The following is a 13,152-nucleotide window of genomic DNA, read 5'->3' on the forward strand; positions in this document are numbered from 1 at the left end:
TAGTATAGTCCTAATCAGGAAATGGCAGAATTGTTTGAAATCATTTTGATTCTGTAGTTTTTATTTTGTTTAAATTATTCATTATTGAACATGTCAAAAAAGTAAATTAAAAAAGAAAAGAAAACAAGGCCACAAAATAAAACCACAAGAAGTGAAAGAAGAGTAAAGTTGCTCAGTAATTAGAAAGATTGTATTGTTAATTGAAAGCACTCAGTTTCATTAAAGGGTTAGAGAGGTTAAAGTGTCCTATATAAAAGAAGAATATATCTTTGTTTTATAGAGAGACAGAGTTAAAGAACACTGCCTATTAAAATCTAAGAATATATAGGATTGCTGACAAGTTTGTAGGTTCTGTAAAGCTGTTACACTGTAAAAGTCTCTTATCTGCTACTCTTAACAGGAAGAGAGAATGAGAACCCAGAGAGGGCAACAGCCACGGCCTCAGAGACTCCTGAATGGGAAGTAAAAGATGAAGCCACATGTCCAATTTGTTTGGATTATTTTAGCGACCCAGTGACTATAGACTGTGGGCACAGCAGCTGCGAAATCTGCATCACTACATACTGTGAGAAATCGGAAGAGGGAAATCATGGCTGTCCCATCTGCAGATCAAAGATGGAGAAAGTGAATTTCAGGCCTAACTGGCAGCTGGCCAGTCTAGTAGAAAAAGTTAAATGTAGATTGAAACCAGGAAAAGAGGAAAAGGAGAATCTGTGTGAGAGCCACAAGGAAAAACTCAGCCTGTTCTGTGAAGATGATGGGGAATTCATATGTGTGGAATGTGACAAATCCGCACTGCACAAAGCGCACACAGTGGTCCTCATTAAAGAGGCTGTCCAGAAGTATAAGGTAAGAACCACTTTGATGTTGATTAATTAAATCCTTTTCTTTTCAGACTAATATGAACTTTCCTCTCAGGGGAGTTGACATTTCTGAGGCTCTTTCAGAACAGCAGAATCTCTCCTTTTCCCAGATACATTCTTCTAAATACCAGCTCCATCGAAATCTCTGTTCTGCACGGCACCTCCTTCCAGGCAGGTGAAGGTAAAACTGGCCACTAAGGCCACCCTAACCTGCCAACATCAGACTTTTAATTTAGGGACTGTGTATCAGGAATTGCCAACCAAATAACTCCAAACTGACACTACCTCAGGCCCGCAACAGGCCTACCAGATTTCCACCCGATCTGAATGTGCTTGTGAATTTTAGAGCACTTTGAAAAATGGACTCAAAACTGACATATTCCATTGCACTCTTGCTTCTGTATCAGAACTGGCTCACAGTCTAATAACTTCTGAACCTTTGCATTGTGCAGCTTGTTTTTGGTGGCATTCACAAGTGGAGATCAGGGGAAATTCTCTGATGTGAGTTTCATTTAGATTCTACATATATTTCCCCCTCGACTATGGGCAAAAACATTGTTAAGAAGTGAAACATTTTTAAAGCTGGTAAATTTTGCGGGGGCTGTATGCCCTGGCCTGTGGGACCAAATCACCCAAAATGGGCACTGCTAACTGCACCCCTGGCCTTGATATGGCAGAGCATTTCCAAAGCAATCTGTAATAGCTGTTGCTAACTAGCTATTATAAGAAAAGATCCTGGAGATTTTAAGTAACAGTAAACACTTATTACTGAGAATTGTACAGATAGATACTGCTGGCTTCCCTGCCTGGCTGCAAGTGCCCGTAGTGTGTTTTCTGCTGCTAAGGCTCACTACATAAGGTTGTATGTAGAGGGTGAGGGGGAACATTATGAGTAACTTTGGTCCCTGCTCCAAAGTTCCTACTATCATTACCTTTCACCTTTAAAAAAATACAGCACTTACAATTTAACTAAATTTCATTTTTTAACTGTATCAATATAATTTAGCATCTGTACTCCAATCTGGATCCCTAAGAGTCTACAGTTAGTCTTGGTATCTAGCAGGTTTTCTTATCACTCTACCTTTAGAGGTAATAACAGGAGTATCAGTCAATGCCCCATTTTTGTTCTGTGTTCAAGCTGACTTCTTGAGATTCAGTAGAGTGGACTGATACTGCTTGTATTTCTGAGATGTATGTTAACACAGTTTCCATTTGTTCCATATTTTCAGTCTCTTCCTGCATAATTCTTTTAGTGCTCATTGAATCCCTTCCCTTTCTTCTTTCCTGTCGCACCAAGATAAGCGCTTGAAGCAGTGTGTTTGTCAATCACCTTTGCATGTTTCCATTTTCCTTTGTGATTAACACAAACACTCCCTCTCTTTTCCAGTGGTAATAAAGGCTTTGTACCTTTGTCAAAGAAAAGAAATTCTGCTTTGCTTGTCTGAATTTTAGGCTAGTTTGTGTGTCTCCTTGTATCAGGCTGGGTTGCAACAACTTTGCTGAAGTCAGCAATCTGGTCCATGAGGAGTTGAGAAGGTGAAGAGGTCAGTTTGAACCTTCATGTGGTAGCACTGGTTCCTTTTGATTTTTGTTTCTGAAGATTTGACCTGTTGCAAGACTGTACCATGTCCACAATTTGACTACACATGTATTGCCAATAGACAGCATCTCAAGTTCTTATTTTACACAGCTCTCATGGATAATAGCCAAGATCTCTTTTCTTAGATTTGCCAGTACGGTGATTTTGTCACTGTTAGAGACAAGTACATCTTGCATGTTTAGTTCCTCTTTATATGACCAGTAAGTACAGATATGCTCTGGTAATTCAGGTCTCTTGCCTCGGCATCTTGGCAAATTGTTTGTCTTAAGCTTTGCAGGACAACATTATTTGAAGTAGCAGCTTGAAATTCCTTCAATTTCTGTTCAGAAATAAGCAAATAAGACATCATGTAACATATTGCAACATCAGCTTCCTCGGAACTTACTCCGGCATCATGCAGTATGTATGCTCTGGATACAGCACCAGCAATTGCTAGCTCTTACCATTGTCTGTATCCAATTTCAGGTTGATATTTGTGGAGTGTTAGCAACCATCTTTGAACCCTTGGTGAAGCACTGTACAAAGGTTTTCTGAAAATGGCCTCAAGAAGCACGGGGCCTGTTTCCACAGTTACTTTTTCCCCCGTAGATAAACTGATGAAATCGAGTCTAGCCAAATACTGTTGCCAGTGTTCCTTTTTCTATCTGGGCATAGCTCTGTTGTGAACTTGTCAGAGCTGTATAGGCAGAAGCAACAGGAACCCTGATTTGCAGCAATACAGACCCTACTCCAGTAGGACTTACATCCACTGACACAGTAACAGGTTCTTCGACGTTGAAGTATTTCATCATGGGTGCCTTTATAAGCAATTCTTTCAAGTGTTCATATGCCACCTCATGCATGGGCATCCAGGCGAACTTTGAATCTTTTCCCAACAGTTTTCTTACCGGAGTTGCTACTGTTGACATGTTTGGGATAAATTTACCAAGGTAAATAACCATTCCAAGAAATCTGCAATTCAGCCTTGCAGGGTCATTGTGGCCATTTCAGTGATAACAGAAGTTTTTGAGTTGTCAGATTTTAGACCTTCTTTTGTCAAGTGATACCCCAAATATTTTATCTCTGTCACAGCCAAATTTGCATTTGTTCTTGTTAGTCACAGGTTCTTTTCATGACACCTGTCTAGACTCTCCTGAGCCTTTCATTATGGGAGAGGGATAGCTCAGTGGTTTGAACATTGGTCTCCTAAACTCAGCATTGAGAATTCAATCCTTGGGTGGGGGCACTTAGGGATCTGGGGCAAAATCAGTACTTGATCCTGCTAGTGAAGTCAGGGGCTAGACTCAATAACATTTCAGGGTCCCTTCCAGTTCTATGAGATAGGTATATCTCCATTTATTTATATTTATATTTTATGTTCTCATCTGCTATTTTCCCAGACCGATGTGCCATCTATATAATATGCAACACCTTGCAATCCTTCAAATGTCTGTGGGATCACTCTTTGGTATGCTTTAGGAGCTGAATAGATGCTAAATGGAAGTCTGGGAAACCTGTACCTGTCAAATGGAGTGTTGAACATACAGAATCTAGAACATTTGTTACCCAGCTGGACTTGGCAAAATCCACTACTAGAATCTAAAAAATGAAAATTGTAGCTTTTGCTAACTTGCTGGTGACTTCTTCTACTGTAGGTATAAGAACATAAGAATGGCCCTACTGGGTCAGACCAAAGGTCCATCTAGCCCAGTATCCTGTCTTCCAACAGTGGCCAGTGCCAGGTGCCCCAGAGGGAATGAACAGAACAGGTAATCATCAAGTGATCCCTCCCCTGTCGCTTATTCCCAGCTTCTGGCAAACAGAGGCTAGTTTCATCATCCCTGCCCATCCTGGCTAATAGCCATTGATGGAGCTATCCTCCATGAATTGATCTAGTTCTTTTTTGAACCCAGTTATGATCTTGGCCTTCACAACATCCTCTGGCAAGGAGTTCCACAGGTAGACTGTGTGTTGTGTGAAGAAATACTTCCTTTTATTTGTTTTAAACCTGCTGCCTATTAATTTCATTTGGTGACCCCTAGTCCTTGTGTTATGAGAAGTAGTAAACAACACTTCCTTATCTACTTTCTTTACACCAGTCATGAGTCTATAGACCTCAATCATATTTCCCCTTAGTCATCTTTTTTCAGAGATGAAAAGTCACAGTCTTATTAATCTCGCCTCATATGGAAGCCGTTCCATACCCCTAATCATTTTGTTGCCCTTTTCTGAACCTTTTCCAATTCCAATATATCTTTTTTGAGATGGGGCGACCACACCTGCACACACTATTCAAGATGTGGGTGTACCATGGATTTGTATAGAGGCAACATGATATTTTCTGTTCTATTCTCTATCCCCCTCTTAATTATTCCTAGCATTCTGTTCACTTTTTTGACTGCTGCTGCACATTGAGTGGATGTTTTCAGAGAACTATCCACAATGACTCCAAGATCTCTTTCTTGAGTGGTAACAGGTATTTTAGACCCCATCATTTTATATGTATAGTTGGGATTATGTTTTCCAATGTGTATTACTTTGCATTCATCAACATTAAATTTCATCTGCCATTTTGTTGCGCAGTCACACAGTTTTGAGAGATCCTTTTGTAGCTGTACGCAGTCTGCCTGGGTCTTAACTGTCTTTAGTAATTTTGTATCATCTTCAAATTTTGCCACCTCACTGTTTACCCCTTTTCCAGATCATTTATGTTGAATAGGACTGGGCCCAGTACAGACCCCTGGGGGACACCACTATTTACCTCTCTCCATTCTGAAAACTGGCCATTTATACCCACCCTTTCTTTCCTATCTTTTAACTAGTTACCAATCCATGAGAGCACTTTCCCTCTTATCCTGTGGCAGCTTATTCTGCATAAGATCCTTTGGTGAGGTACCTTGTCAAAGGCTTTCTGAAAATCTAAGTACACTATATCCACTGGATCCCTTTGGTCCACATGCTTGTTCATCCCCTCAAAGAATTCTAGTAGATTGGTGAGGCATGATTTCCCCTGACTAAAACCATGTTGACTCTTCCTCAACAATTTATGTTCATCTATATGTCTGACAATATTATTCTTTATTATAGTTTCAACCAGTTTGCCCTGTACTGAAATCAGACTTGCCGGCCTGTAATTGCCCAGATCACCTCTGGAGCCATTTTTAAAAATTGGCATCACATTAGCTATCCTTCAGTCATCTGGTACAGAAGCTGATTTAAATGATAGTTTACAGACTAGAGTTAGTAATTCTACAATTTCAGAATTGAGTTCCTTCAGAACTCTTGGGTGAATACCATCTGGTCCTAGTGACTTATTGCTAACAATCCTAATTGTGGCACTGAGTTTCAGTGTCAATGAGATTGGGGTGGCAACTTGTGACATACTTGGCTACAATTGAGACCGGTAGGGGGGATATGCCCCCTGCCCTGCAACCCTGGGTGCCTTACAATGCCTTGCTGTAGTAGCTCCCACCTGGGCCACTCACAAATAGCCAAACAGAGTGCAAGCCACACCCTGAGTGTCTGTGTAACTGCAGCTTGCCAGTTACACCCTTGTTCTCACACCCCAGTCCCAGATTTCCCCTCAGAAATGTATGTCCTGTAATGCCCAGCCCTCTCCTGGACAATACAGATATTTCAAGTCCGTTATTCCTTTAAAGGAATAATACACAAGCTTATTATCTTAAATGGAGTTACCCAGACACTTCAATTTAAACATACCGGATTCGATAAAACAGTAAAAAGTTTACAAACTACAAAGAAATCTTAAAAGAAGACAAGTAATGAGGCAGAAGAGTCAGAAATTGTTACTAGAAAAATAAAGATAAAACACCTACTAATGTCTAATTTAACAAACTATATGAGATTCAAGCAAATTTTCTCACCACATGCTTCCAACAAGGCTACTGACCAAACTCTTCATGTCAGGACCCCTCCCTCAAAGTCCAGCGGCTGTTTCCTTTTGTCTTCTCAGGTGCACAGAATGTGATGGGCAGGCAGAGAGAAAGAGAGAGCACAGTATCTTACAATGTGTGACCCTTTTTTATATACTTTCAGTCCCCCTCTTGAAAAATATTTCCATCTGGGATCAAGGGGACAAAGTCTGTGTGGAAGGAAGTTCTCTACTCTTTCTTCCACCTGTTTGAGCTTCTTCTTTTGGTTTCCCTTCCTCCTTTGTGACTCTGGTTAATGCTTAAATTAAAAATTAAGGTACACATACATTCTTGTTCAAGACAGGTCTGTTTGACCAGTTTGTTGCACATCAGTTTTGAATGTGACACATGGAATTCTTTTATAGCATCAGCCTGATATTCATAACACACATGCTTCACACCCCCAGGATGTGCCAGCATGCTTCTGGATGATGTTAATTGTTAGAGGGCTTTCCCTTCATCCTCTCCCCTGGATCTTGTCATGCAGACAGAAAGCAGAAGACCAGAAGTCCAAAATTCAGTCAATGCAATGTTTATTGGGATTAATTTCCCGCAAGCATGTCCATAACTGACACCACAGAGCCTTATTTCCCAGTGTCCCGTCCCCCCGTCCTCAGCAGGCATAATTATACCTGAAATGCACGGCCTTGGTCTCACCCCTTACAATGTATGGTGATGTTCCATAGTGGGGGGTCATGGGTCTGGGGTCTTCTTCCCACCTTTCTTGTACCCCATAGGAGGGGTATGGAGTGAGTTGTGCTACAGTCAGGGGCAGGTATTTCTCTGGCCTTGTAATGTTTTATATCTTCCCCCCAATCCCCTCTTGCCCCTCTCAACTGGTTGCTTGACCTTGCCTTATGTAAGAATGGCCATACTGGGTCAAACCAAAGGTCCATCTAGCCCAGTAACCTGTCTTCAGATAGTGGCCAATGCCAGGTGCCCCAGAGGGAATGAACAGAACAGGTAATCATCAAGTGATCCATTCCCTGTCTCCCATTCCCAGATTCTGGCAAACAGAAGCTAGGAATACCATCCCTGCCCATCCTGACTAATAGCCATTGATGGACCTATCCTCCATGAATTATCTAATTCTTTGTTGAATGCTGTTATAGTCTTGGCCTTCACAACATACTCTGGGAAAGAGTTCCATAGGTTGACTGTACATTGTGTGAAGAAATACTTCCTTTTATTTGTTTTAAACCTGCTGCTTATTAATTGCATTTGGTGACCCCTAATCACCTTGAGATAGAAGTTGAGGCACTCTTCAAGTGTGTGCTCATATATTATACTCCCACCATGCCCAGTAACACTTTAACTGTTCCTCTCTGTTTCCATTATACTAACAAACCCATCTGGCTAGACAGAAGCAACGTACAGTGTCTTTGTCCTTTGTTCAGACATATTAGTGAGGATATAAGTGTATCAAAAATCAAACAGGCAAGCAAAACCCAAAATTCTATCTCAGGCGAAAATACAGCCCTGAATCTTACATTGTCACTAGCACTTCTAACATTATCTCTTGTCTTTATCTCCTTTTTGGTATTGTGAAGGTATTTGCAATAGCTCAATGTCTGATCAACGTTAACTCTAAGGTATCGTGGATTGTGGTCAGGTGATAAAGGCGGACGACAAAAGTCCTCTTTCAGTGTCACTTTGGCCTCACGGTTATTCAGGTGTAAGGCAGAGATGAATGTTTTTGAAGCACTGGGCTACAGTTACCAGGCTCTGAGATACATCTCAAGTATCCAGAGATCGTAGTTCATGACCTTCTCTATGGCCTTCAGACAGGTCGCTCGTGTTGCTAGTGTAATATGTCTGCATAGTTTTGTTCTGACACCATGAAATAGCTCTTGCCAACCAGCTATTATAACATGAGAAGATGCTGGAGACTTTAGTAACAGTAAACAGCTTACTTAACTTATTACTGCGAACTATACAGATAGTATTACTGGCTTGCCTGCCTGGCTCCAAGAAGCAATGTGCTTCTGCTGATAAGGCTCACTACAAATATTTCCTCGATACAACACTGGGGATAACTTCGGTTCCTGCTCCATTGTTCCTACTATCGATACACAACCTGCCTGTGCATTTGCATTTTGAAGTACTTTGAAAATCAGCTCTTAGACAAACCTTTGCTCAGTGTTAGCTATGGAGTCTGTACCACTCCTCTGAAATGAACAGTAAATTCCACTTGCCATTGTGTTGTCTGTTCCCCTAAATAGTTTAGGTCTCACTGAAGTTCTGAACAATCCCCTCTGGACTTGACTAACCTTAAATAACTTTGTGTTACCTGCAAATTTTGCTAATTCACTGCTCACACCCCTTTACTGTATCGTTACTAATTATATTAAACACCACAGGACCTAGTTCAGGACCTTAAGGAACCTGCTGTTAATTATAATGATAACTAGCCATTTATTCCTATCCTTTGCTTTCTGTCTCTTGAGCAGTTTTACAGGCACTAATCCACTCAAACCTGACACCTTAACTTCTCGTTCACATCATTTTTGTGTTTTGGTCTTTTTGTTTTGCTTTGTTTTGGAAATAAAATTTACACAAACCAACCTCTGGGATCTAAAACCTCTGGACCTTGTGGAAGGTGTGGTAGTACTGCATGCAGATCACCTTTCTTCTGTGTATTACGCACACCAGTATTGGTACTGTTACCATCTCTGACCCAAGCAACTAGCCAAAAAATCAAGGTCTTACAGGTTTTCCCAAGTAGGAGGAGTAATTGACGATGGAGTCCGGTACCTTTAATGCATTCCTGTTTCATTACAGAGAATGTACAAAGGCCTGTTTCCCTGATTGCTGGAGGAAGTAAAAGAACAGGAGGCTGTGTCCTTGCTCACATCCCCAGCCCAGAACTCACTCTAGGGATCTTCAAGTCTACCCCATGCTTCCAGTCTGCTGCCGCTTGGCTTTCTTCCTCTGCTTCTCTGCATCTGCAGCCCTGTGTGTCTCTCCATGTGCTCTCTCAGTTTATTTCTGCACTTGTGCTTGTCTCACGGACACACACCTCATCCCGGTCATACAATACCCACTGGCACCCCTCCCCCCAATAGTGCTAGTTTCTAGGTAGAGTCCACTTTGCCTTGTTTAGGTAGAATTCCTCACTTGTCTCTTACAGCTATCTTAAATGGTGGGAACATTCACACCCATCAGTTTCAACAAGGTTTTAATTCAACCCATAACAGTTGCTGTTGATAGTACTGATTCACAGAATTATCCAGATGAGACAAACAACCCTCTCTCCTATTAAAGTCAAAAGCACAATTGTAGTTTTGGGTTGTTGTTTTTTGTTTGTTTGTTTACTCAGGGTCAAATTTGTGTCCATCTGAATAATCTGAATAAGAAGAAAGAAGAACTTCTGGGAATTAAATCGAATGAGGAAAGGCAGAGTCAGAAACACCAGGTAGGTGCTCATAATCATTAACCACAAGGGTGTATGACTTTGGCAGTTATGGGAGGTTTGGGGTTTCTTTGTGACTGTGGCTCTGTGAGAGATTGTGTCTCTCTCCAGACATCTGTTGCTGTGTATGCATGTACAGAATGTATTTTCTAAATGCATCTATTCCTCTGTGTGTCACCAGATCAGAGAGTGCACACACACTGTTAGTGTTCCAGGAAGGGACATGTAGACATCATGATTTCCCCAATACATCTGCTTTGTTAAGAGTTTGTCTCTTCTCTCCCATCCCCCACACACACATTTCCCTGGCCTCTACAAAGCCTCTCTCAATAAGTCTCTGCCAGGGTAATTCGAAGTCTTGCTTCCCCTTCTGCTGTTAGAGTGACCTGGATTGCAAGAAGCCATTAATCGTGACACAGATAACACACTAGTAACATAAACTAGGGCTGACCAGGAGGCTATAGGAAAAACTTTGCTCTTATAATGCTAGAGGATGCTTCTCAGGAATTGCCTTATGCTAATTTGTTATGGGTTACAACTAAATTCTCCCATCTACACGTGGAGGCCTTTATGAAAAATCTCAGGACTCTCCCCATGTCCCTGCCCCACCCTGTCCCTGTCTGTATCTGTTCATTACAGGAAGAGACAGAATCTGTGAGGAAGAAAATCATGTCAGAATTTGAGGAACTGGAGAAGATTTTGCAGGAACAAAGGCAACCTTTGGTGGCCCGGCTGGAAGAGCTGAACAAGGACATTGTGAAGAGGGAGAATGAAAACGTCACCAAACTCCTCGAGGAGATTTCGTTTCTCAGTAACCTGATAAAGGAGTTGAAAGAAAAATGGCAGCAGCCAGCGAGTGAATTCCTGCAGGTGAGGCAGATTATACACCCTCAGTTCCCTGCAAGGAAACACTCCTGAACTATTGAATATGAGTATTGTTCATTTCTCAGGCTGGCTGGAAACAATTCCATTTCACAGCAAGTTTCAAGGTTTCAAAATGGTTTTTGTTCCAGTATAGAATGAAAACAACATTTTGAAACTTTTCACAAAAAATAGAGAGAAAGAGACTCAATAGTCTGGTGGTTGGGGCAATGGTCTGAGTAGAGTCAGAGTCAAGCCCATACTTTGCCCAATTCAGAGCAGAGACTTGACCCCGGAGTCTTGCTTTCTGATGTATTCCAGCCTGGAGATGAGAAAATGTTGTTGAACCAGATTCATTTCTGCAAAATATTTCTGTTTTTATCAAAGGGTGTTTTTCAATGGAAAAAATGTCATTGAAAATTTTTCAACCAAGTATAATATTAATTTAAGTTGCCAGCTATATACTGAGAGATGCATATAGAACTCAAGTAGTGAAGGCAAAGTTAGTGCCCTGCGGAGCAGGAGGGATGCAAAGTGCGTAACCTGTGGACTGACCTCTCCTCTCTCGCTTTCTCCCATCTAGGACATCAGAAGCACCTTGAACAGGTATGTTGCTCATTCTCAACCCCCCCGCCCCCAATACTTCACTATGCTGGAAGAGGCCTAGAAACCATGTTAAAATGGCATCTCCTTAGTGTATGAGAGTGAACTGTGCAGGTCAGGATCATGCTTCAGATGCAATTTTCCCTCTGAGTTTAATCCTGAGAATTTATCATTTTATGATTCATCCTACAGAAAGGATTATTAACCTGAACATATGTTCTGCATAAATTGAATCTCCAGGAGATTGGAGGTATCTCTATTTTAGGGGTGGACTATGGGCCTTTCACCTGGTCACTGGTCACAGTTCTAACAACATTTGTAGTTAACAAGATTTTTTTTTACAAGCTGGTGACTCCTTGGAGGTGAGTTTGGAGGGAGTGGGTATCAGTCCAGCTCCCCGTGGGCCAATGTTCACAGCACAGAAACCTCCAGAAATGTTGGAAACACATTGACTATCAAAGCATGGAGGCAAAGGAGTGAATGTCGCCGTGGAGACTGAAATCCCTTTCTAGCTGAGAGCTGGTCTTTGCAGTTCATGGTTCAATTATATTAATAGGCCATTGGCAAAGCTGAGTAGAAATCTTGCAGTGCCATAGAATATGCCGTACTGGTTTGAGATCGCGATAAACTAAAGCATTGGGTCTCCTTTGCCAACAACTTTCCCTAGTATGAAATAATAAATTATCACACACAATAATGTTGCTCTCTAGATGCAAGCAGGTGAAAGATCGGCCGCCGGTGGAGATTTCACCTGAACTGGAAGAGAAACTAAGTACTTTGCACCAACTTGGTATTGTTCCAGAGGAGATTCTGAAGAAATTTACAGGTACTGAGAAAGGCTCTAAAGGGTGAAACTGAGATATGTTTCTGTGGCTATAGAAGGAGACAGGTTCTATCAAATTCATAGAGCAGCTAATTGTGAATGGTGATTGGATTGTGATGTACAATAGTTGTGACAATGGCAAAGTGTGCACAGCGGGTGAGGAAGAAAGGGTCATGTCCTGTGAGGTGACTTGACTTTTCATTTCCTTGCTTTGTGTAAGATCTGTTATGTTTGTGTGTCATAAGCTTTGTTGTGTTACATCAAAGCCTTTTGTGTATTCATTACGTAGGGGGTCAATATTTAAGGTAGGGGAGCTGAGCACAATGGGGGTTGTTCAAAGCTGTGCCACAGAACTGCACTTGTAGTGGAGATGATCAGCTGCTGCACGTCTCTGGCAAATAAAACCTCTGTCAGGAGCTGCATTGAAAGCTTTCACTGCTGGAGGAGAAAATCTGCCAGAAGAGTGTAGCTAGTGACAGAAGGTTTTGTCCATATGCCATAAAAGGCTTTATCTGTTGGCTACCCACTCGCACTTATACTTTCAGATATAATGCACAATGGCTAAAAGAGACCTTAATTTAAAAAGCAAAATTGTACTCACTGCACCAGATCTACTCAAGATTAATCTCTCTACCAATGTGTGTGTAGTTGGACAATCTTTTTTAAAAAGATATTCGACAAAACAAGTCTAACTGCTACAAATTTCAGTCATAGACTAAATTTTCAAATCCTTCCTATTACGTTTATTAAAAGAAATCAAACAAAAAACACACAGAAAATTCAAAGGGCATAAAAACTAAAACTCTGTGAAATTTTACACTAAAGGCCACCTACATTTAGAGAGAAATTTATTCCCCATTTTAAAGCCCATTTTCATATGAAACAACAACCACCAGGGTTCCATAATAACAAGAGAGGGAGACGTGGATGGGTTAGAGTTCTATAAAATCCTGATTTGGGGCCATGTTTATGGCCCTGTCTTGCCATCTCATGTTGACATCCCCGCGTTCACATGCATGAAAGTAATGGTTTATCAAAACTGGTTTATCTAGACAACTCTCATTAATTCTTCAGTGCTT

The 13,152-nt window shown here is 41.3% G+C and overlaps 1 pseudogene; it reads left to right on the top strand.

The window, feature by feature from the left end:
* LOC101931383 (interferon-induced very large GTPase 1-like) overlaps window positions 1-13,152 on the top strand; it is a 54,829-nt pseudogene that overhangs the window by 14,560 nt on the left and 27,117 nt on the right.

The sequence above is a fragment of the Chrysemys picta genome, chromosome 4 (assembly GCF_011386835.1).
Source record: "Chrysemys picta bellii isolate R12L10 chromosome 4, ASM1138683v2, whole genome shotgun sequence".
Lineage (NCBI taxonomy): Eukaryota > Metazoa > Chordata > Testudines > Emydidae > Chrysemys > Chrysemys picta.